This window comes from Microcebus murinus, chromosome X (assembly GCF_040939455.1).
Source record: "Microcebus murinus isolate Inina chromosome X, M.murinus_Inina_mat1.0, whole genome shotgun sequence".
Classification (NCBI taxonomy): domain Eukaryota; kingdom Metazoa; phylum Chordata; class Mammalia; order Primates; family Cheirogaleidae; genus Microcebus; species Microcebus murinus.
In genome coordinates this window covers 10,013,773-10,040,974 of record NC_134136.1, presented here as the reverse complement: position 1 = coordinate 10,040,974, position 27,202 = coordinate 10,013,773, and the positions used below count along the sequence as shown (strand labels likewise).

Genomic DNA, 27,202 nt, shown 5'->3' with positions numbered 1-27,202 from the left:
CAGTGATTTTAAATGTGCAATTCAATATTTTTTAGTGAATTTAGTGAGTTGTGCAACAATAACTGTAGTCCAGTTTTCCATTAAACCAACAAAAGTAGTGAAAGACAAAGAAGGTCATTATATAATGGTGAAGGGCACACTTCAACAAGAAGAGATAACAATTTTAAATATATATGCACCCAACTTTGGTTCACCCAGCTTCATAAAGCAAACCTTACTGGAGCTAAGCAAAAGTATTAATAGCAACTCCATAATCACTGGAGATTTCAACACCCCACTGACGGCATGAGACAGATCCTCAAAACAGAAACTTAATAAAGAAATAATAGACTTAAACGAAACTCTGAAACAATTGGGTCTGACTGACATTTACAGGACATTCTACCCAAAATCCACTGAATATACGTTCTTCTCATCAGCTCACAGAACATTCTCTAAGATTGACCATATGCTAGGACACAAAGTAAATCTCAAGAAATTTAAAAAAAATAGAAATCATACCATGTAACTTCTCGGATCGCAGTGGAATAAAAGTAGAAAACAACCCTAACAGAAACTCACATTTCTACACAAAAACGTGGAAATTAAACAATCTCCTACTAAATGATTACTTTATAAATGAAGAAATCAAGATGGAAATAAAAAAAAACTCTTTGAAGAAAATGACAATGGAGAGACAAGTTATCAAATCCTCTGGGACACAGCTAAAGCAGTTCTGAGAGAAAAGTTTATCTCCATAAATGCCTATAACCAAAAGTCAAAAAGATCACAAATAGACAATCTAATGAAATGACTCAAAGAGCTGGAAAAAGAAGAACAGCCCAAGCCCAAACTCAGAAGAAGAAGTGAAATCAAAAAGATCAAATCAGAACTAAACGATATTGAAAACAGGGAAGCTATTCAGGAGATTAACAAAACAAAAAGTTGGTTCTTTGAAAAAATAAACAAAATTGACACGCCATTGGCTAAGCTAACGAAAAGCAGAAAAGAGAAATCTCTAATAAGCTCCATCAGGAACACAAAAGGAGATATCACAATTGATCCCAAAGAGAAGATATAATTTATGAATACTACAAAAATCTTTATGCACACAAACTGGAAAATGTGGAGGAAATGGACAAATTTCTAGAAACACACAGCCTCCCTAGGCTCAACAAGGAAGAAATAGATTCCCTGAACAGACCAATCTCAACAGCTGAAATAGAAACAGCAATTAAAAATCTCCCTAAAAAGAAAAGTCCCGGTCCAGATGGTTTCACACCCGAATTTTACCACACTTACAAAGAAGAACTAGTACCTATCTTGCAGAAACTATTCCACAACATCCAGAAGAACGGAAGCCTCCCTGACAGCTTTTATGAAGCAAATATTACTCTGATACCAAAACCAGGAAAGGATGCAACAAAAAAAGAAAACTACAGACCAATATCCCTAATGAATATAGATGCAAAAATTTTCAACAAAATCTTAGCTAACCGAATCCAGACGCTTATCAAAAAAATAATAAATCACGACCAAGTGGGCTTCATCCCAGGGATGCAGGGTTCAACATAGGTAACATACGCAGGGTTCAACATACGTAACATATGCAGGGTTCAACATACGTAAATCTATAAATGCAATTCACCACATAAACAGAAACTAAAACAAAGACCACATGATTCTTTCAATAAATGCAGAAAAAGCTTTTGACAAAATTCAACACCCTTTCATGATAAGAACACTTAATAAAATAGGCATAGAAGGAACATACCTAAAAATGATACAAGCCATATATGACAGACCCATAGACAGCATCATACTGAATGGGGAAAAATTAAAAGCATTCCCACTTAGAACTGGAACCAGACAAGGCTGCCCACTATCTCCACTTCTATTCAACATAGAGCTGGAAGTCCTGACTAGAGCAATCAGACACGAAAGTGGCATTAAAAATATCCAAATAGGGGCAGAAGAGATTAAACATTCACTGTTTGCTGATGATAGGTTATTATATCTAGAAAACCCCAAAGATTCAACCAAGAAACTCCTGGAACTGATCAATGAATTTAGTAAAGTCTCAGGATACAAAATCAATTCACAGAAATCAGAGGCATTCATATACGCCAACAACAATCTAATTGAGAACCAAATCAAAACTCAATTCCCTTCACAATAGCAACAAAGAAATTAAAGTACCTAGGAATATACTTAACCAAGGAGGTAAAAGACCTCTACAGGTCTTTTACCTTACACCTCTACAGAACTATGAAACACTGAGGAAGGAAATAGCAGAGGATATAAACAGATGGAAATCCACACCATGCTCATGGATCGGCAGACTCAACATCATTAAAATGTCTATACTACCCAAACTGATCTACAGATTCAATGCAGTACCTATTAAAATCCCATCATCATTCTTCACAGATATAGAAAAAAGAATTTTACACTTCATATGGAACCAAAGAAGACCCCAAATATCAAAAGCAATTCTAGGCAACAAAAACAAAAGCAGACAAAAAAATACGCTGGGGAAAAGAATCCCTCTTCAATAAATGGTGCTGGGAAAACTGGATAGCCACCTGTAGAAGGCTAAAACAGAACCCACACCTTTCACCTCTCACAAAAATCAACTCACGCTAGATAATAGACTTAAACCTAAGGTATGAAACTATTAGAATTCTAGAGGAAAATGTTGGAAACACTCTCCTAGACATCGGCCTAGGCAAAGAGTTTATGAAGAAGTCCCCAAAGGCAATCAAAGCAGCAACAAAAATAAATAAATGGGACATGATGAAACTACAAAGCTTCTGCACAGCCAAAGAAATAGTCCTGAAAGTAAACAGACAACCTACGGAATGGGAGAAAATTTTTGCATCCTACCCATCTGATAAGGAGCTGATAACTAGAATATACGTAGAACTCACGAAAATCAGCAAGAAAAAAATCAAATAACCCTATTAAAAAGTGGGCAAAGGACTTGAACAGAAACTTTTCTAAAGAAGACAGAAGAATGGCCAACAAACATATGAAAAAATGCTCAACATCTCTAATCATCAGGGAAATGCAAATCAAAACCACAATGAGATATCACTTAACCCCAGTGAGAATGGCCTTTATCAAAAAGTCTCTGAACAATAAATGCTGGCGTGGTTGCGGAGAGAGAGGAACACTCATACACTGCTGGTGAGACTGCAAACTAGTTCAACCTCTGTGGAAAGCAATATGGAGATACCTTAAAGCGATACAAGTGAATCTACCATTTGATCCAGCAATCCCATTTCTGGGCATCTACCCAAAAGATCCAATGACACTCTACAAAAAGACACCTGCACTCGAATGTTTATAGCAGCACAATTCATAATTGCAAGGCTGTGGAAACAGCCCAAGTGCCCATCAATCCAAGAATGGATTAATAAAATGTGGTATATGTATACCATGGAGTACTATTCAGCTCTAAGAAACAATGGTGACATAGCACATCTTATATTTCCCTGTTAGAGCTGGAACCCATACTATTAAGTGAAGTATCCCAAGAATGGAAAAACAAGCACCACATATGCTCACCAGCAAACTGGTATTAACTTAGCAGCACCTAAGTGGACACATATGTACTACAGCAATAGGGTATTGGGCAGGTGGGAGGGGGGGGGTGGGTATATACATATATAATGAGTGAGATGTGCACCATCTGGGAGATGGTCATGCTGGAGACTCAGACTTGTGGGGGGAGAGGGGGAATGTGCATTTATTGAAACCTTAAAATCTGTACCCCCATAATATGTCGAAATAAAAAATAAATAAAATAAAATCATATTATCAGCAAATAGTGATACTTTGACATTTTCTTTTCTGATTTAGATTCCCTTTATTTCTTTCTCTTACCTGATTGCTGTAGCTAGGACTTCCAGTACTATGCTGAACTGAAGTAGTAACAGTGGGAAGTCTTACCTTTTTCTGCTTCTTCAGGGGAATGCTTTCAACTTTACCATTCAATATGATGTTGGCTGTGGGTTTGCAATATGTGCCTTTTATTATTTTGAGGTATGTTCCTTCTATGCTTAACTTATTAAGGGTTTTCATCATGAAGGGATGCTGAGTTGAGGCTGCTGCAATTATGACTAATTGGTCTAAAGATGCATACCCAAACCATATGAGAGCTTGAAAATGGAGATTTCCAATTAACAAATGGGCAGTTTAGGCAATGTGATCCAACTTTTTGGCTCAATACATACTACTTGGTAAATAATTCCCAGTCAATGTCAATGCCCCAAGTGAGTATTTTTGTAAGTTAAAAGAATTAATGTAACTTTAGGCCCCAAACTTACTACCTGGGAATATAGCATTCCATTCAGTATTTTTTAAATCTTATTACATTTAGGAAGACTTTTTCTTAGCTATTGGAGTCTTGACAACAGGGACCACACCTTAATTTGTATTCCCAATGCCCAGTAACTGTCATATGGTAAACACTGAATGTTACCTTTTATAATCTCTGTTATACAACACTATCTCTCCAAAGTTCAATAGATAGAGCAGATCTCCACAAGCCTCATTTTATTTTTAGTATTATAACATCCATACACATTTTCTTGTCATATATTTAATTCCTTGGTTATTTTTTAGTTTCAATTAACATTTTTATTTTAAAATCTTAAAGACAATGCTATATAATTGGAATGTCTTTATTGTTTTAATAATGATTATATTCATGACAAAAAAAAATAGTGGAATTACCATTCCAGTATCTCAGAGACTATGAATTGAACCAGTGGATTTCAGGTTCAAATTAATATTCTCTAAATGAATGTGCATGTGTGTGAGTGTGTGTGTTTATGTGTGTATCTGTGTATAGCAGGGGTAGAGCATAGTATGTACATTTTTGTTATTGCCTCCCCCTAATGAACAAATGTATAGGCAACTGAAAGTTGGCTCTAGAAATGTAAATGAATAATGTCATCTACTTTCTTCATTACTCAAACAACTTGGGTCCAGTTCTTTTGCTACAGAAGTGTATGCACATAAAAAATTGGCTATATTCAAAAACTGCTTATAATAGCTGTAGGGTGAATATAGTCCCACAGACATTTGGAACAATAGATTATAACTTGAGACATACAATACACTATCTATGGACCCCAAGGAGAAGCTGTTAGACTAACACACTTTGGACAATTAAGACATTCAAAAGCAGCCATGTATACAGGGGAATCAAAAAAGTAAAACACAGAACTCAGGGGAAAAGAACTGAGAAGACATTCAAACCTTCATTTCAGGTTGATCTCAAGGTTCAAAGTATGCCCAGCTACTCAGTAGGTATTTAAGGAATCTCTACAAAAACAGCACATGACCGCTAAGCGAATGGAACACAACTACCTACTGACAAACAGTACAGACTTTACAAAATGATTTAGAAGGGCACTAAATAAACAAACAACAAAATAAATAATAACAACCCACAACAAGCAACAAAAAGAAATTCCAAAAGAGGAGATTTTATTTCCAGAAACTGATTTCCACAGGGTTGCCACATTATATTTAAAATACCCAATTTTCAACAAAAAAATATGAATCATTCAAAGAACCAAGAAAGTATGGCCCACTATTAGGGTGGGGGGGGAGAAATTAAGTGCTGGAGAAAACCTCATCAACCCAAAATTCTGTAACAAACATAACTGTTGTTCAAAAATGAAGGAATTAAGACATTCTCAGATAAACAAAAGTTGAGGGTGTTTGTTACTAGTAAACTAGTTCTATAAGAAATTCTAAAACGATTCCTTAAGGCTGAAATGTGAGGATTATATAGTAAGTGGTAGTTATATCAAGAAACAAAGAAAAAATGCTAAAGGTAAATTTGCATTGGTAAATATAAAATCCAATATTATCACATTATTGATTTGACATTCTTCTCTTTATTCTATATGATTTTAAACACAAATGCATAAAACAATAATTATGAATCTATGCTAAAGACACACAATGTATAAAGATTTAATAATATAACAAAAACAATTTCAAGGGTGAAGATATAGAGCTGTACAGTAACAGAGTTCTTATATACTATTGAAACTAAGCTGGTATTAATTAAAAATTCAGCATTATAAAGTTAAAATGTTAATTGTAACCCTCAGCATAACTACTAAGACAAAACAAAACAAAAATACAAAAAGAAATGAGAAGGCAATCAAATAGTACACTAGAAAAAGCAAAGGCAGCAGTAATGAAAAAAATTGCAGGAAAAAAGATATAAGACATATTTGAAAATAGCAGTAAATAAGTGGTAATTTATTAGTTTAATAAAAGTAATATGGAAAATAATTATTTTAAATATAAATACAAACTGTTAGCCAGATTGACTAAAGAAAAAGTAGAGAAAACTCATATCACTAAATCAGAATGAAAGTGAGGACATTACTATAGACCTTACAGAAATTAAAAGGATATTAAGAGAATACTATGAACAATTGTACACCAACAGATTAGATAACCTAGATGAAAGAGACAAATTCCTAGAAACACAGACTATCAAAACTAACTCAAGAAGAAATAAAAAATATGAAAATATCTATAAAAAGTAAAGAAATAGAATCATTAATCATAATCTCCCTGTGAGGAAAAAAAAAAAGGAATAAAGAAAAGAAGATGCCATGACTTCACTGGTGAATTCTACCAATCATTTTAAAAAGAATTAACAGCAATCCTTCAATCCTTCTCAATCTCTTCCAAAAAATATAAAGTGGAAGAACACTCGCTAATTCTATGAAGCCATCCTTATGTTGATATAAAGTTAGATGTAAAAATCACAAGAAAAGAAAATTACAAATATATATAGCACATAGTGACACAATGTGACACACAATGTGACAAATATATTTGGTCCCTTTGTAATAAATGCAAAATTCTTCAAAAAATTCTAAGAGAGCAAATCTAACAACATATTAAGAGGATTATACATCATTGCCAGCGGAATTTATCCCAAGAATGCAAGATTGGTTTAACATATGAAAATCAGTCGGTGTATTATACAGTAATAGAGTGAAGGAGAAAAACACAGGATGATAATAATTGATGCTTAAAAAGCATTAGAGAAAATCCAACACTCTTTCATGATAAAAATATTCAACAAATTAGAACTTGAATAGTAGTTCTCCAACATAAGAAAGGGGATTTATAAAAAACTCATAGCTAACATTATATTTAATGGTGAAAGACTGAAAGCTTTTCCTCCCCAAATTAGAAACAAGTCAAGGATGCTGCCTTTCAGCACTTCTTTTCCACATTGGGTTTGAAGTTCTAGTCAGAGCAATTAGGCAAGAAAAAGAAATAAAAGACATAGAAATTGTAAAGAAAGAAGTAAATTTATCTTTATTTTCATGTGACATGATTTTATATGTAAAAAATCTTAAAGAATCCACAAGCCAACTGATTAGAGCTAATAAACAACTTGAGTAATGTTGCAGGTTACAAGATCGGCCTGCAAAATCAGTTGCATTTCTATATAATAGTGATATGAAATATGAAAATGAAACTTAAAAAATAATTGCATTTACATGAACATCAAAAAATTAAAAACTTGGTAATAAACTTAGCCAAAGATAAGCAAGGCTTGTCCACTGAAAACTAGAAAACATTGCTGGAAGAAATAAAAGAAGCCCTAAATAGATGGAAAGGCATCCCATGTTTTGGATTAGAAGACAATATTGTTAAGATGGCAATACTCCCCAAAGCTATCTACAGATTTATTGCAATCCTTATCAAAATCTGTATTTTTTTGCAGAAATGGAAAATCTTATCCTAAAATTCATGTAGAATTTCGAAGGTCTACAAATAGCCAAAGCAATCTTAGAAAAGAACAAATTCAGAGACTCATACTTCCAAACTTACTGCATTTCATCTACAGTAAGCAACAGTGTTAATGGATTAAGGATGGACAAATAGATGGATGGAATGGAATTGAGAGGCCAGAAATAAAACCATCTGTCAATTAATTTTTGATATGAATGCCAAGGCCACCAATTGGAAAAAAATAATCTCTTCAACAAATGGTGCTGGGACAACTTGATATCCACATGCAAAAGAATGAGGTTAGACTCCTACCTCATGCCATATACAAAACTTAACTCAAAATGGATCAAAGATATAAATTTAAGAGTTAAGTTATCCTAAAAGAAAATGTAAGGTAAACCATCCTGACTTTGGATTTGGCAATTGATTCTTTATATTATGCCCAAAATACATAAAACAAAATAAAAATTGATAAATTGGACTTCATCAATATTAAAAATTTTTGTGCATCAAAGAGCACTATCAAGAGAGTGAAAACAACACACAGAATGGAATAAAGAATTTGCAGATCATATATGATAAGGAACTTGCCTCTAGAATATTAAAAGCACTCTTCAATACGAAAGAAACTAATAACACAATTTTAAAACTGGTGAAAGCATCTGAATAGAAATTTCACACACAAAAAAAATACATGGTCATTAAACATATAAAATGATGCTCAAAGCCATTAGCCATAGGGAAATGCAAATTAAAACAACAATAAGAAATCACTGTGCATCCACTAAGTTGACTATATTTTTTTTTTATAAAAGGAAAATAACAAGTGTTTTGGGCCATGTGGAGAAATTAAAATGCTCATTAATTGCTGGTAAAAATGAAAAATGGTGCAACCACTATGGAAAATAATTTTGCTATTCCTCAAAAAAATAGCATAAAATTCTATATGATCCAGCAATTATAATAGTCTTAGATATATAGCTAAATGAATAAAAAGCAGGTGTTCAAAAACTTATAGATGAGGCCAGGCATGGTGGCTCATGCCTGTAATCCTAGCACTCTGGGAAGCCGAAGCGGGAGGATCACTCAAGGTCAAGAGTTTAAAACCAGCCAGAGCAAGAGTGAGACCCTGTCTCTACTAAAAATACTAAAAATAGAAAGAAATTAAGTGGCCAACTAAAAATATATAGAAAAAATTAGCTGGGCATGGTGGTGCATGCCTGTAGTCCCAGCTACTCAGGAGGCTGAGGCAGGAGGATTGCCTGAGCCCAGGAATTTGAGGTCGCTGTGAGCTAGGCTGACACCACAGCACTCTAGCCCAGGCAACAGAGTGAGACTCTGTCTCAAAAAAAATAAAAAATAAAAATAAAAAACTTATACATGGTATACATATACCACATTTTATTAATCCATTCTTGGATTGATGGGCACTTGGGCTGTTTCCACAGCCTTGCGATTATGAATTGTGCTGCTATAAACATTCGAGTGCAGGTGTCTTTTTTGTAGAGTGTCATTGGATCATTTGGGTAGATGCCCAGCAATGGGATTGCTGGATCAAATGCCATATTACTAAGTGAAGTATCCCAAGAATGGAAAAACAAGCACCAGATATATTCTCCAGCAAACTAGTATTAACTGAGTAGCACCTAAGTGGACACATAGGTACTACAGTAATAGGGTATTGGGGAGGGGGGGGAGGGGGGCGGGTATATACATACATAACGAGTGATATGCGCACCATCTGAGGGATGGTCATGCTGGAGACTAAGACTTGTGGGGGGAGGGGGGAAGGGCATTTATTGAAACCTTAAAATCTGTACCCCCATAATATGCCGAAATAAAAAAAAAGAATAAAAAAAATAAAATAAAAACTTATACATGAACGTCCATAGCAGCAAATTCACAATAGCCAAAAGGTAGAAACAATGTAAATGTCTATCAGTTGATGAATGGATGAGGAAATTGTGGTATATCCATACATTGGAATAATATTTGACAATAAAAATGAATGAAAAGCTGGTAATATGCCACAACTTAGATGAAGCTCAAAAACATTATGTTGAATAGATAGAGCCAGATATAAAAGATCACGTATTATATGATTCCATTTATATGAAATATCCAGAGGAATTAAATCCATGGAGACAGAAAGCAGATTAATGGTTTCCAGGGCTGAGTAAAGGGAGGAATGGAGAGTGATTACTTAATGGGTCTAGGGTTTCCTTTTGGGTGATGAAAATATTTTGGAACTAGATAGACATGATGGTTTCACAACATTATACATATACTAAACACCACTGAATTTCACATATCAAAATGGTTAGTTTTATATTATGTGATTTTTACATCAATTAAAAAGAAACTTATTCTTGGGTTCTACTTGAGGCTATTTAAATCAAATGCCTGGGCTGGAAAAGCCAAACCTCAATTAAAAAACAAAATTCACCAAACAATTCTAAATGCACAGCCAAAGTTAAAAAACACTTTGTCTGATCTGAGAAAAATGGATCTTTAGATGACACTCATAAGTGATTGTAAAGATGACCTAAAATTAGTCAGGATTTTCATTCCCACCTCAGGATTTTCTTCCATATGGGCAGGTGTTATGTAAAAACAAACATTATAATAGAGAGATTTACAAACAAAGTAACAATTTAACACTTATGCTCCATGACACTGTTGAATTTATACTGTAATTAAAGCACAATGAAGATAAAGTCTCCTTCTGTACTAGTCAACAAATGAACTTGTTGGGCAAACATAGGGAGTTGCTGTGTGCATTTTACATGAAAGCTGGCCATGGAATGCATATTGGTCAGAATTCTCTAGAGAAACAGAACGGATAGGAAGGGATTTACATAGGAACAAATTCATTATGAGGAAATAGCTCACATGATTATGGAGAATGAAACTAGAGAACCAGGAAAGCCCATGGTATTAATGTAATTCAGTCCAAGTCCTCAGCCCTGATAACCAAGGGAGATGATGGTTTAAATTCCAGTCCAAGTACAGAAGACTGATATCTCACCTCAGGCAGGCAGGTAGGAAACAAAAGGGGCTAAGCCTTCTTCCTCCATCTTTATACTATTCAGGCTTTCAACAAATTGAATGATGCCTACCCATATTGGGGAGGGCAATCCACTTTACTGAGTCCACCAGTTCAAATGCTAATCTCATCCAGAAACACCCTCACAGACACACCCAGAAATAATGTTGAATCTGGGCATCCCTTGGTCCAGTCAAGTTAACACAAGATTAACCATCACAGAATGAAAGTATTAATAATTTCCAATAGATCAATTTGTCAGACATGCTAATATTAAAAAGTCAGCATTTCCACTCATTTTCTGTTAAAGACAGGTAGAACAGAGTCAATAGCAACTCTTTTTCTCCTATGCACAACAGGTGTTTATATTCATTCGTCATTTGAGTATAACAATGTAACAGATGCAGGCTCAGATGGGGCCCTCAGCGTCTTCTTATTAGGTTGATGCAAAAGTAATGGTGGTTTTAGCATTGTTGACATTTACCGTTTAATATTGGAATACATTCTTAAGTAAATGTGATTATGTTATGCATGATTTAAATATGCATTTCTCTCTTTATTATTTTTGCTAATGGCTGATTACTGGCTATTTATTTTATATTTCTTTTAAACTATGGAAATGATGTTAGACAAAAATAATTCCAGTGCTTTTTTAATTTGAGTTCAAAATGGATCTTTAAGCAGCAGAGACAACTTGCAACATCAACAACGCATTTGGCCCAGGAATTGCTAATGAATGTACAGCGCAGTGGTGGTTCAAGAAGTTTTGCAAAGGAGACGAGAGCCTTGAAGATGAGGGGCCCAGTGGCCAGTCATCAGAAGTTGACAATGTCCAATTGAGAGCAATCATTGAAGCTGATCCTCTCATAACTACACGAGAAGTTGCCAAAGAGCTCAACTTCGACCATTATATGGTCGTTGGGCATTTGAAGCAATTGGAAAGGTGAAAACGCTCTATAAGTGGGTGCCCCATGGGCTGACTTAAAATAAAAAAAATCATTATTTTGAAGAGTCATCTTCTCTTCTTGTACGCAACAATGACAAACCATTTCCTGATTGGATTGTGACATGAGACGAAAAGTAGATTTTATATGGCAATCAGCTGATGACCAACTCAGTGGTTGGACAAACAAGAAGCTCCAAAGCACTTCCCAAAGCCAAACTTGCACCCCCCCCCCCAAAAAAAAATGGTCCTGGTCACCGTTTGGCAGTTTGCTGCTGGTCTGATCCACCACAGTTTTCTGAATCCTGGCGAAACCATTACATCTGAGTGGTATTCTCAGCAAACTGATGATACACATGGAAAACTGCTATGCCTGCAACCTGCATTGGTCAACAGAAAGGGCCCAATTCTTCTTCACAATGCCTGACCTGACATCCTGCAACCAATTCTTCAAAGGTTGAACGAAGTTTTGCCTCATCCACCATTTTCACCTTACCTCTCACCAACTCACTACCACTTCTTCAGGCATCTCGACAACTTTTTGCAGGGAAAACACTTCTACAACCAACAGGATGCAGTAATGCTTCCCAAGATTTCATTGAATCCTGAAGCACAGATTTTTATGCTACAGGAATAAACAAACTTATTTCTCATTGGCAAAAATGTGTTGATTTTGATGCTATTTTGATTGATAGAGATGGGTCTGAGCCTGGTTATAACCATTTAAAATCCATGGTCTAAAACTGCAATTACTTTTACACCAGCCTTAATACATAAAAGACACTGAGAAGTGCCTTTAGCCGAATAATTTTTATGGCCAAACACACAGGCTCTGAAGTTAGCAAGCTTAATTTCATACTCCAGCATTACCAACTATTTGCTGTGTGAGAATGGGCAAATGACTTACCCTCCTTGATCCTTAGTTCCTTATCTTAAAATCTTTTGTGAGGATAACATAAAACTTTTAAAATACATAGCAGAGTACCTATCACTACATTAAGTAATCAATTAAATTAAATTAATAGCATGACCTTAGGACCATGAGACAGATAATTCCCAAGTTTCCCTTCCAATCTACCCTCCCCTATAATTCATGCTTTAAATGACTCCATCTCCACAACTCTGCAAATGTTGATATACATTAAAATGGAAGTTCTTCAATTGCAAGAACAGAAGGGAGTTCTATCAAACAAAAATATTACCTACCATGATAATTTACTGAGACAAGCCCTGCCTTTTCCAGTTTGGAAAAGTCTTTCTTGTTTGGAAAGCCTCCAAAAGGAGGAATTATTCCTGTCTTCAATAGAAGCAAGTGTCCTTTTCAGGGATTACATTAAGCCATACCTCTTATGGGACACAATATTTATTTTTTTTCCATAGTGGCAGTTGATTATGCATCCTACTTATGTTAGCTCCAAGCCTCTCAAAAATACATTTCCTTCCCCTCCAAATGTGTAAACTCTAAAGGATACATTGCCCAAGGCTTTCATAAGAGACATTTTTTTAAGAGAGGCTTAAGAAAGGGAGAGGCTTTCATAAGAGACATTTTCTTGGATGTAGTGCACACCATCTGGGAGAGGGACACACTAGAAGCTCTGATTTGAGTGAGGCAAAGGCAATATATGTACACTAAACATTTGTACCCCTGTAGTATGCTGAAGCAAAAAATAAAAATAAATAAAAACCCTGTTATACTAAACAAAAAAAATCCAAATAATCACTTTTCTTTCAAGTCTGCCTTTGAATACAGAATGCAAAAAAGTAGTGGGACCTTGTGGTTCTTCTTAAACAAACTTACTGGCATTGCAACCCCCTTGACATTTGCCGTAACAGAAAAAAACAGATAAGCCTAGGCCATAGCGTTCTTAACCTCATTCCTTCCTAGTCAATGCATTCACTTTGTCAGAAACTCTAGGAAGTTGCTGCCTAGTAATTGATTTTGAATGCCTTTTTCTTTAATGAAAGCTTAGAACATTCTCAACGGCTAAATAACTGACCAATAAGACAGACTAGGTAGTTAGAACTGATGAATTCAGCAGCAATTTTTCAGAGGGCCTAAACACTGGGAATAAAGAAAAATGTAGCAATCACACTGTTAAGGAATAAGATGTGTACTTTAGATCCAGTTCCTTATCAGAAATGATCTCATTATTTATAGTGGGAACACATACCACTGAAGATGCAAAATATAAGTGGAATCCCTACCATAAAGGTGCCTTCCCTTTTTTCTTCTTTCTTACAAATGTAATACATGTTGATTGATTGAGTCATTCAGGCGGTTATTCATTCCACAAACATAGAACACCTAATATATTCCATGAATAGTGTTAGATGTGGGGATACAGTGGTAAGCAAGAGGGACAAGATCCCTACCCTCAAGGAGCTTACAGGTTAGTAGGGGAGAGCAAAATAGAATAAATTCATATGTGATTGTAATTACAAATTATGCAAATAGTATGTAGGAAGAGTACAGGGTTCTGTGACGGACTAATGTAAACTAGGGGATCAAAGAATGCCTCTCTGTTTAAGTGACTTTAAAACTGAGAATGAGAATGAAAATTAATTAATAGTATGAAAATCTGCAGGAAGAACATACCAGGCAAATGGAAGAGAGAGTAAAAGGGCCTTAAGATGGGAACAGACCACAAGTTCAAAGAACAGCTGATATAGACTGGGCCAGGAAGGAAGGGTGATAGGAAATAGATGTAGTCTGATGGCAATTCAAGGAGAGTCTTTTGACTGTAGTAAAGAGCTTGGCTTGTGTTATAAGTGTGATAGAATCCACTGGTGGCTTCCAAGCAATAATCACATGACCTGCTTCATATTTTTTAAAAAAGACATTCTAAGATCTCTATGAAGAATGAGTCTTTGGAGATCAAGAGTGGAGTGAGGAGTTCGTAAGAGAGGTATAGTAAAAATATTTGGAAACTGTATAAAAACACAAAAAGAAAATAAAATTATTTTTGCTTTGAGGTAACCACTATTATGATTCACTGTTTTTTCTTCCCCTTACTTATGTAAACAAAATTGTAATGTGCACATTGATGTGCAAACTGCCTTTTTCATTAATGTTTTGAAGCCATTTTCAATACAACTTTCTACAAAGACAAAAGGGAGAAGGCAGACTTTTCCTGATTTCCAGTTTGACTGGACTTGGATCTGTTCCCTGTTTATTCTTCACTAGTTCTCTCCTGGCCATTGTATGTTTCTTATGGTCTAGATGGATCCAGATAAGCAGAGGATGAATGAATGAGGAGGCCTAGTTGTAGTGTCAGCAGGCTTAAAACATATCATCCTTTAATCTTTGTTTCTTTGGAATCTGAACTTTCTGTAGCCCTCACTCCTCTATTCCCAAGATTCTGTGCCTTAATGTTTCCTGACTCCACACATACTTGCATCAATGTGCCTGGAGTTTGCCGAGAAAGTCTGATATTCCTTTTTAGAGCCACTGAATGGAGTAACTAGAAAGGACACCAGAGATCATGAAGTCCAACTCCCTCATTTGCCAGAAAATGAAATTGAGGCCAGGCCCAGGCCCCAGAAGGGATAATGATTTGTGCTGGTCCCAGCAAGTGATCAGAAGAGCATAGACCTTGTGTCTCTTTGCTCCCAGACCAGTGCTCTTTCCTCTACAACAGCAGCACTTTCTCTCATAATTATCAGCAAATCCAGCCACCAGCATATGTCCATTAGCAACAGATTCAGGGCCAGAAAGGAAACAAAAACAGAACAGAATCCAATCCGGGAGGACTGGAAACAATTTGAGTCTCACTGGAGTAATTATTGCCATTTTACTGGCTCAAGTTCAGCTTGGGCTCAAAGTTACAGTGTAGAGAGCTCTGGTAAATCGGTTTTTTTCTACAACATTATTACTTATCTCCTCAAGTAACATTACTTCCTTCTTTCCTTCCTCTCTCCCTTCCTCCCTCATTCTTTCTTTCTATCTTGTTTTTAAACCCGACTCATGCCCGCTCTCTGGCTTTGGCTACCAAGTCAAATTTTGAATGTTAGTTAAACATTAAATTTATAAATTGAGTCAAAACAAGATATGAATATGAAGAGAAAATTACTAGTAATAGAGTTCAGAGATTTAGATTAGAGTAAGTTCCAATTTCCATGGAAATAATTGCCTCACCCAATGCTTATTTACATATTACCAAGATTAAATGTGTCCACAAATCAGAATCTATTATTAGATACTGAGAATTCAATTTGTATGCAGAGGGTTGAAGGACCTGAATGTTCTGGGAGCCAGCTCATACAAACTGACAAGAGCAAACTGTTAGCAGTCAAAAGAATTGGTATGAGCTGGCTCTCATGCTTCTATTTCATTTAGAGCCACTTTTAAACGCCCTTCCTGACATCTACTATCTTTCATTTTTTTCTCCTCTTTCTCATGTAGCTCTTAAACCTGAATTGGTAGGCTGCATGGAGAGGAAGCTATCAGGAAAAGCTGATTATTCTGTATTCTTTCACCATTCCCATCTCTCAACTTGCAAGGTTAACTATGGATGGATGAAATGCAGTATTAGAAGCACAAAAAAGTATGAGTCAAAACAAAGCTTGTCCGATAGTAGTACCAATTACACATGGCATAGATTGCCATCATTAAGATGTGTCACACACCTTAGGTGCCATATGTTGTACTAAGAGATTTTGTGCATATTTTCTCTACAAGGTAAGAATTTTTAGCTTCAATTCCCAGTGAGGAAACTCTTTAAGAGATTAAGAAATTCACCCAAAGTCAAATTGTTCATGGTAAAGCTGACATTTAAGCCCAGGCTTGCCCAACTTTAATGCCTACAGCCTTCTTTGGGACTGCATTGCTAGGAAAGCATAGAAATAAATAATACTTCACTGTCAGAAAACAAAAGTAACACAGAAAAAGTAAAATCAACCTATTTGACACAGTGAGGTTTGATTCACCATTTTTGTTTTCAATCTGCTAAAACTGACCTAGTGTGAACTTTGGGGGTTGCATCTTGTTAATATAGTATTATAATTATTGTGCCATATCTTGCTCATGTAAAATTGTCTTGTGATAACGAGATTAAAAAATCAGAAACCTAAGAAATCAGCCTTATTGGAATGTTAGAATTGAAAATGAGCTTAGAAATCATGTATTATACCCCCATGGTTTTAAAAATGAGGAAACAAAGGCTAGAACTTCCCTGAACTCCATCAGGTCCTGCTCCTTCATCTATGATATAAACAAATAGCATTTTCTGGATCCTGCAAATACAGAATCAAGCAAGATCTTCTAAGTAACTCCCCACAACTCCCCAACTCTTTCAAACTAGATTGCAACCCTTAACTTCTTGTTATATAGAAGGAATTTCTAAGTCCTTCCTAATTTCCATTCTAAGCCAGGTATGCTAAGTATGATAGGTGTGGCACAGTGCTATCGGACTACAGAGGAAGAGTGTTCACTGAGAGTGATGGAAATAGGGATACATTCCTGTATCAGGTGGGACTTAAGGTAAATGATGTTAGAATTAAAATAGGCTGAGGAATAGAAGGTACATTCTGGGAAGAAGGTCAGGAGGCACAGGAATGGAAAAGCCCAAGAGATGCCTGGAGGAGAGTGAGAAAACTAATTTGGCTGGAGTAGAGAAATGGATGGAGGTGAGGGTTGGGTAAATTATGCTGCAGTTAGCCAGAACAAGGACTCTGGGTTTTTCTGCCACTGATAGTGAATGCCAAAGGAAGTGTGCTGAGGTAGGAAAATAGAAGATACTAAATGCAATTTGAAGCCCATATAGAACCAGCTTATATGGTAAGCTACCATACCAATAACCAGTAACAAATGCTAAGTTTTCCTGATATGCCTGCTCCCACCCTGGCCCTAGGCTCTATGTGGTCCTTTTGTGACCTCCTCCTTCCCTTAGTTGCCCTTCCATTAACACAGATTCACAAATGTTGGAGCCTCGAATGTGATCAGGACAGTAATTTGCTGATCACCAGGTGAGACAAACCCACTGAAGTCCAATGAGCTGGGCAGTCATCAAAAGCCAAAAGGAAAAATTACCCAGAATAGATAGAGTGACCTCAGAATGGCAAGCTATAATCTCAGAATGGCAAGTTGGAGTAGACACAAGAATAGAAGCAGGTTCCTGGCTACTAGAGGAAACACAAAAAGGTGGTGGTGTAAACAACTTAGATGGAATTCACACAGGTCCGGTGTTATCAGAGCTTTACTGGATTCGCTAAAAATAATAATAAAAAAAAAAGAACTGGTAACATAGATGAAAGAAGGAAAGAATAGCTGATCTTGTGACATACTGTCTTCATTCTGCATCCACCCTTTCACACCTTCCCTTTCCTATAGAGAAAAGAAGGCACAAATTATTCATTGTTAATAGCAATAAGCACAATGAAAGCAAAAAACAAGCAATAACCTAGAAACAGTTTTAAAGTACAGCTTACAAACACATTCTTCAGAACTATAAAAGTCAGAGTCTACTACAATATGGCTACTTAGTAAACTAAGAGCCATCCAGACTTCGGCCTCATTTGTATTCAACAAATTCAACTAATCAGCCAAGCTATAATGACTCTAATGATAGGTATTCATTGTAAGAATCCCTTTTCAGGCCCATAGCTCCTGTTGCCATGGTGATTAAAGGTAGAGGGAATGAATGCATAAACTGTGATATTTATTAATGTCAACTCTATAGGGACTAGTCTTTTGGTTATCTAACCAATTACTGTATATTTTCTTTTAAGTTACTCAAAATGCATTTATTGGGCATCTACCACTTGATTAATTATATGGTCACCCTATATCACCCAGAATGCAGTCTCCCATAAAGAGAAAAATATGTAAGCCTTAATTATCTAGTAAGAGAAACTACCAAAATTTTAATATATCTATAAGTAATTAGGTTCAAATCCAATATGTAACAGAGTATAATAGATGATGAGTGCCCTCAAGGACTTTACTGAGTGAGATGATGTGGTTTCATAGTAAAGTAGAATTTAACCTGAATCTTAAATAATTTGTAACACTGGCTAGACAGAGAGGAGGAGTAAAGGAATGTGTGGCAGGAAAACAGTGTGAACAAAGCCGGAAGTGTGCATATTCAATGATTTTTCAAGAAAATATGAGTTTTATACATTTCATATTTATGCATATTTAATTATTCAATATGTTTAATCTGACCAGGGATTGTAGGAACTGCATGGGAATGAAGGAGCTATGTTTAACTATCATGGCTCCTCAGCAAATCTATCCATGTCCAAACAACCCTACGAGGTAAACTTTTCCTGCCCTCAGCTTTCCACTTTACAACTGTAAGTTCCTTTAGATTTGTCTCAAATCCATTCCTCCCCAAAGTTCTGGAGACCTTGCTTCCCATTAATAGAATTAATGTATAAGAGACACTATGTGCTATAGGATCTTCATTGTTTCTCTAAGACTATGGCCAATCTCTTATATTCACAGAGCAAGCATAGGTTTCTCTTCTCTGAAAAACTGGACCTAATTAACTCATAAGGGCCCATCTAAGTGATTCCTTTCTGTTACTTTCAGGGGGCCTTAGCCAGTACTGTCTTGACCTTGCTCACTGCTTCAAATCTTCATTATTTTCTATGGTGTTAATAGGTTGTTTAAAATCTTTATTAATATCCTTTGTGTTGTTATGAGTATTTGAAGAGGATACTTTATCTCCCCTCCCTGATTTCATTCTTAATACTTCCTTTATGTATCCTTTAATGAAATAGTCACTATATTTTAAAAATAAATGACATCTACATTTCTTACTGGATCTTCACAAAAGTCTTGTGAAGCACAAAGGGCAGATATCTTCATATTGCAGATGAGGAAACAACTTCAGAATGGTAAAGTATCTTGCTCAAGATAGCACAGTTAATAAAAGGCAGAGATGGGACTAGAACCAACTCTAATATCAATTAGTTATAGCTATAGACACAATCTTGCCATTCTTAGAACTCCTGCACTCCGGTGTTTTGGGGAGCAAAGAATAGGGAGATGGAGTTCACTATCTAACTGGCTCCAGAAATAATCATTAGAGGTGACTGCACATAGCCTCTCCTCTAGAAGATCTTCATTGTTTCCCTAAGGCTATGGCCAATCTCTGATATTCATAGACCAAGCATAACTTTCTCTTCTCTGAAAAAGGAGATTTCTGGAGAATTCTGATAACTTCAGGAGAGATGGTAATATAGTCTGTTTTCTCTTCTTCTCCAAACCTAATGGATAATGTTCATTATTCATGATAGCAACATGCCAATTTCAAAAAATAAAGTAATATATATAAAATAGAATTTCAAATGTACAGGGGGATTTCTACAAAATGCCCCTAAAGAAGAGGGAAACAATGGCCAAAGTGAGCAGATGTTTTCTTAAGAGCATTATGGCAAATAGAAAATAACCTCACTAAAAGCAATAAAATTTATTTATTTATTTATCAAAAATATAGTTTTGAATATACTATTTCTTAATGAAACAAGTAATGATTTTAGAAATTTAATTTTTATATATGTACAGTTTTATTTATATTCCAAAAAATGTAAGTTTCAAAAACATCTAATCACACCTCAGTGATCCAGAACTCAAATGTCTGGCAACCTTACCTATCTAAACACAGCTGACGGAGCCAGGAAGGAAGCAAAATAGTCCCAAATTGCCAAAATATATGTCATAAAGTCCATGAACTAAAACCCATACACTTTGTTCCATAGGCAATTTTCCCTCTTCCACATACATCCTCTCCAAATAAAATAAAAGAAGAAGGATTTTACTCATTTTTGTTAAGTTAAAACTCTATTCTAACCAGCATAATTAGTGTATTTTCAAAGCACAAATGATTAGAAAGAACTAATGGATATCATAGGGACTTCTTTACACAGGCTCACTTAAACAGTGGCAAGAAGTGAGAACTGATAGCTTGAAAAGGTAGATATATAAGCACTATAAAATAAAAAATAAGAACTAAAAATTCATGGGACCATTTTAGTGTAGTTATAAGCAATCCTACAGATTTCAATAGCCCTGAGAGAAGCAATATATACAGTACAATAACTGTTTATAATGATGACCCTCAGTCATCCTGAAAAGATTACATTAGATGTTAGAATTAGTTCTTCTTAAATAATCATAACAACATCAACAACAAACATACATAAAATGCTTTAGTGTTTAGAAAGCACTTTCTAAAAAAATATGCCTCATGCTGATCTCAGTCAGTTCAATCCCCTTATGTCCAGATACTAAAACTGAAACCCAAAGAGAAAAAACTTGCCCAAGATCACATAGCTTGTCAGTGGCAGACCTAAAACTAGCATTCTGGTCCTCTGAATCTGAATTTGTGCTTCTTTCATACACCATGTCTTCTTGTTTAACACAAACTGCTTAAGTGGGTAGGAAAAAAATATATTTTGGAAATATTTGCACCTAAAATGACATTTAAGAATCAGATGATCATTTCTACAGAATACAGCTGTCTAAAATACAGATCCCTAGCAAGTTTCAGAAAGCCCAGGTTTTACCCTGTTCCCCTCCCCACCATAGTAAATGCTATCTGCTTTTGTTTTGATAAGCAATAGCTATTACCAAAAAAAAAAATCACACATATAAGCCACTTTGCGAATTTCCAATCTAAGGACAAGAAAATGTCTTTATAATTTTATAAAACTAACCACTGCTTTTAAAAATGCCAATTTAATGAAACCTAATATATAAAAATTTTAAGTTTCAAATTTTCCAATGTGGGAGTAATTTGTACTACAAAATGATTTAACCACAAGGATTTTAAAAATAGCAATTTTCCGTTCAGCATTTATAATAGCATACAATTCACCAATGTTCTCTTCACATATGTCTTTACTTGTGAGAAATAAGGTTCGATTAGAGCTTAGCAACTGAAAAATTATATGCATGTGTATGATTTTTCATTTACTCATTGATTTAAACATATCAGGAAGTGATGACTGAGTAAAGTTGTGACTGAGTTTGTACATAGAGCAATCACTTTAGGCAAACTACGACACCATTGATTTTTAATGATCTAATATAATGAAATAGTTTCTGAATGAGTACCGCTATGTTAAAACATGCATTATGTCACACACACTCACAGATATTCAAGCAAAGAGCCTTTATCATAAACCCTGATACTCAAGTTTATGAAATATGTTAGAACACAATTTTATTTTGATTTTAAGGTGTATGTGTTGTATGTGAATCCCATGACACTTTTGAGATATTTGGATTTCATCTGAATTGTTTGTTTCCCCAAGGAAAGAAAAGAAAAAAATCTCACATATATTCCAAATTATAAAGAATTAATTCCCATAATTCACATTAATATTAAAAAGCCTTTTCTCTTTATTATGCTTTATTTAGGTAGTGTACATTTTCTAAATAAAGCTGGGGTCATATTGCTCTGATGCATACTTTTCTATATTTGGACAATTCACCTGTTCATCTGTTTACAATTTACATTTTGTTTCTCTCAGGAGATGCTGAAAAGATTGTACCTGCTGCTGGGAAACAGGTGTGCAATTCATTCTGTTGCTCATCACTTTCTGTAAAGAAATATATTTTCTCACATACTCCATGGAACAATATGCTTCCATTTAGACAGAAAATACAGGCATGAATAATTCCTTCAGAAGGATCATTTTGAGGATGAACGGAAGAGGGCCACGTTTCTTGAAGGCATTCAATACCATGTTTTAAAGGAAAATTCTTCAAACTGACATAGCTAAACTGATAGAGCATATAGATTATTCTAACTAATTATTTGATTTACATTGTCTTGGAATCATCCAAACATTTGAGAGAGATAGTTTGAAGATCTTCCTTCTGTTGATGAATTTCCGAAGCACTGTCTTGCATCTCACACATGACTGAAAAATAAGCTGCCACACGTTCTGAAAATTGATCATGAAATTCTGAAGTCAAAAACAATATACAATGGGATCAAGACAACAATTCAGATTTGCAAGACACAGGGAAATAATGTGGAAACATAGAGTACTCTTAATAAAGGAGCAATTGGAAAACACATATTGTTTCACCAACATGAAGAATGGGAGGTTGATGTGGTAAGGGTAAAACACACAATAAACACCACAGCACACATCAGGACCATTCTCAAAGCCTTTTTTCTCTCTTTGGTATTCCGAGGAGGATCTTGAAATTCTCTTAAATATTTTCTCATTTTCCTTGTTCAATAAGTAATAATTACCACAGGCAATACAAACCCTCCAAGTTCAGCTATATGCCAATGGAGAAAGTCATGCCAATGGAGGAAGTCATGCTAATGTTGTGAAGCCCTAAATAAGCAAAGCAGCAATCCATGTTGTTGGATAAGCCAGCGCTTCTCAGGATGGGAAGTGGCAAACAGGCAGTCCCCACGATGACCCAGATGGCAGCACTGATGGCCACATCATACCTATGTTGCCAGTCTCTGGCCCTGAAGGGCTTGAGGAGAAAGAAGCACCTCTGAAGGCTGATGCATGTCAGGAAGCAAATGCTGCCATACGTGTTGAGATACTTCAGGTAAAGCACAGCAGGCAAAGGGCTCTCAGGAAAGGCCAGTGGTGATTGATGTAATAGTAAATAGTAAATCTGAAGGGGTAAGGACAATACATGAGCAAGATCAGCTACAGAGAGGTTGATCATGAAAATGATGGCTTTATTTTTCTTGCTGATGAAGCAGCACAGAGCCCACAAGGCCATGGTGTTGGCCAGGAGACCAGGAATGAAAATCAGGATGTAGGTAGTTGCATAGAGGGAGTATTGAAATGGCATTTGAAGATCAGGACACTTTGCTCTTGTACTGTTTGTGCTGTTACTTCCCATCTTAAGGAGTTATGTTCTTTCCTTAGGGAAAGCATTAGAGTGACTATTTCTGCAGAAAATATAGTAAAAATAAGGTCAAGGGCATGTCAGTCCCTACTTGAGTATACAAATATATTTGTTTCCTACCAATGAAGTATTCAAGTGTGAACTTTTATCAATTCAAAAGGTCTTATCTATGTCAACTGAAAATAGCGTGCTGATCTACAAGTGGATAACAGTATTAAGGAAGATATTTTCAGGAATGAAAAAGATCTTGATTTTTCCCTTAGTAGTAAAAAGGAGTAATCAAATTTGCAGACTTAACCAACAGGCAAGACTTCACTGCAAAATAGCCCCTAGACATACTTCCTATACTCTTGTGGAGTTCCACATTTTAGTTTTATAGTTGTCTCCACATATATTTGCAAAATTTGAGATCTAACTGAATCCTTTATCATCAACCCTAGAAGAGAGAAAACTTAATCCATTTTCAATTGCAACCTCATAAAGGATTAGGTAACTTCAGAAGTGAGTCTATGAGTCTATGAACATTATCGCTTTGAGCCAAAAACCACTACAATGCAGCTTATTTTTACCCTTGAAAATGACATTTTACCCAAATGTGTGATATTTTGAGGAAATAAGACATGCATCTGATTGCAGAAACAAATGGAAAATGTGATTTTAATATTTTCTTTTACTTTTTATTGCTTACAAAGGCAGTTAGTTTGCTACACAGTTTATGGAATGAAATAAAGAAACAGGCTTAACATTAAGTACCTAGTACTCAAGCGCAAAAGTAAATTCACATTTTGAGACAACTCTTAAAATATGAGTTTGGACAGCAGTATAGGATTTAAGATAGTGTCTATTCAACCTTAAGCACAACCAATTATAAAATGTAAAAATGCAGTCAAACCACACACAGCCCACACAGTGCCAAACAATCTATTTGATGCCTTTGCACTGACTACATGGGACTTCCAAATAGACTGCATTTACTGAACTGACAGTTCATTGTAGTCAAACAACCTTCTCATTTAGGCAAACAGCTACTTTGTATGATATTTTTCTCCTGAATTGACCATTTTGCTGAATCAGTCATTTACTCTAGCATACTGCATATAGAGCCAATGGCACCTTTCATTTTGTGGTTTATTTGTCCACTGAACTAAATAAAATAATTAATCTCATGTTCTCTATATTAAGTCTAAATGAAAAAAAATAATTACATGCAAACTTGAACCAGAACTAATCTTGAAAGAAAATTAAGGAACAGTTAATAACATGAAGTCTTCCCTGATAATCTTTGGTTTGGTTATAAAAACTATGGGAAATCATTGAATGCCTACTTTGAGCCAGGTGTTATGCTAAGTACTTTATATATACTCTCTCAATCAATCTCTGACAGCAATTCTATTATACAATAAAATATTCTCACTACTTTACAGATGCGGAAACTGAAACAAGGCTTACTTTCTCCATGAAGTCTTTCCTGACCTCTCCAAACCACAAGTCACCTCTTTGGCCTCAGAGTGTCCATAGTTCTGATCATTTTCTTTAGAAGAGTGCACTTAACACACTCAATATACTGTGCTTATTTGCCTTAAATAGACAGCAATCTTCTACATATCAAAGACGTATTCTCTTCTCCCTTTCCTCATGGTAAAGTGTCTAGAGTATATTAAGTGTTCACTATGTGTTTGTTGAGTGAATCACTGCATGCATGGTGGATGGATGAATTCGGGGGGAGGAGGGAAGATCTCAAAAAGATGAAGGAAAAAGCATCTGTGGGTGGGAGTGGGGGATTAGAATTTAGCTGTGATGTTTCACTTTACCACCAGGTGTCATAAGTATACCAACATTCAAATATCTTGACATTTAACACTTTATTTAAAAATTCCATTAAGGAAGAAATCTTGCAAAGGGAGAGAAGTACCAACAATTTCCTGTGTAATTTCAGAAACAGAATCCTTTAAAGAGTATTTGAGAGAGTTTGGGTTTATTTTATTTTATTTATTCCAGCCTCCATATGTCCTCATATAGCTCTCTAAAGATAGTTTGGCTTCTAAATACATTATAGATTCCAAGAATATTAAAGTTGTTAAAGGCCATCAAGATGTTCTGATTAAGTTACTTTTTATGTGAAAAAAAATCCAGTAAAAGGGGGGCTAAAATTTCCAAATTCACACAGGAAGTTAGTGTCAAAGGCTGAACCTGGATTTCTTGTCTCCCACTATACAGTAATTTCTACTTTTAAAAACTTCCAAGATTAAAACCAAATTTTTGTAATTATCTAATAATAATACAAAAGTTCAGAAATGAACCAGTGTCAGATTTTAGGCCAGTAACCTTGACAGTGAACTGTAACAGCAAGAGGGATTAGTTATTTCCAAATATTCTAGAAAAAATACCGCATTCTTTTAAAAAAAATGAATATTTCTAGTCCCTGATGGTAAGACTACGTACAAAGCCTGCTTAATACTCTTAGATTATGTTGTTTTTAAACGTTTATTATTTCTTCACAACAGGAATAGAGTTTAACATTAGAAAACAGAGATAAGCAAAATCAAAACAAATTTATATATACACAGATATAACCAGAATTTCCATTGCTAACATTTTGGTGTATAACCTTCCATACTTATTTTTTTCCTATGCATATGGATGTATAAATGAATACATATATAACTATTTTAACCAAATTTGATTTATAAACATATTTCCTTTTATAATCATAGTTTTTAATCAATCATAAATATTATGAATATACTTCCATTTCAATAAATAGACATCTAAATAATCATGTTAATGAATACTTAAAATTCTGTCAGAATTACCATGATTTTTTAACTAGTGGACATTAAGGTACATTCCCATGTTTTTACTATTACAAACAATACCTTGATAAACATTCTTTTACACCCATCTTTATACATTTGAGCAACTATCCCCTTTGGATAAGTTCTTAAAGGTGGAAATGCTAGGCTTTTGATATGCAATGCCAAATTTCCTCCTAAAAGAAATCTTATAAGAATTTTCAAAACTAAAGCTCTTTCCCATAGCATCACAATGTCAAATATATTGCTTTCTCAAAACACCAAATTCTGTTAAGCTGGAGAAAGAAATATCTGACATTCTTAATTATTTTAAATGACAAATTATAACATTTATGGTGTACAACATGATGTTTTGATATATGTATGTATTGCCGAATGCTTAAATCAAGGTAATTAACATATCAATCACATCAAATATTTATCATTTTTCTAATGGAAACATTTAAAAATCTACTCTTTTAGCAATTTTCAAGTATACTATACATTGTTGTTAATCTTATCACCGTGTTGTACAATAGATCTCCAGAACTTATGAATCATCTTTAAAGGCCCAGTTCAAATGTAACTACCTCTAGATTGTCACAAATCAACCCAAACAGAGTTTATCATTCCCATCTGAACACAGTGGTTGTCAAACTTGAGCATGCCTCAAAATCATCTGGAGGACTATTCTACCCACAGAGTTTCTGATTCAGCAGCTTTAGTGTGGGGCCCAATAATTTACATTTCTAATAAGTTCCCAGGGACCACATTTTGAAAATCACTGTCCTAACACATTGTTTATACAAACAAGGATT

General features: G+C 35.1%; 1 pseudogene; it reads right to left on the bottom strand.

Annotated features, from left to right (window-relative positions):
* Positions 1–22,527: 22,527 nt before the first annotated feature.
* On the bottom strand, positions 22,528–23,586 carry LOC105866138 (putative P2Y purinoceptor 10; annotated as a pseudogene).
* Between the last annotated feature and the right edge of the window lie 3,616 nt (positions 23,587–27,202).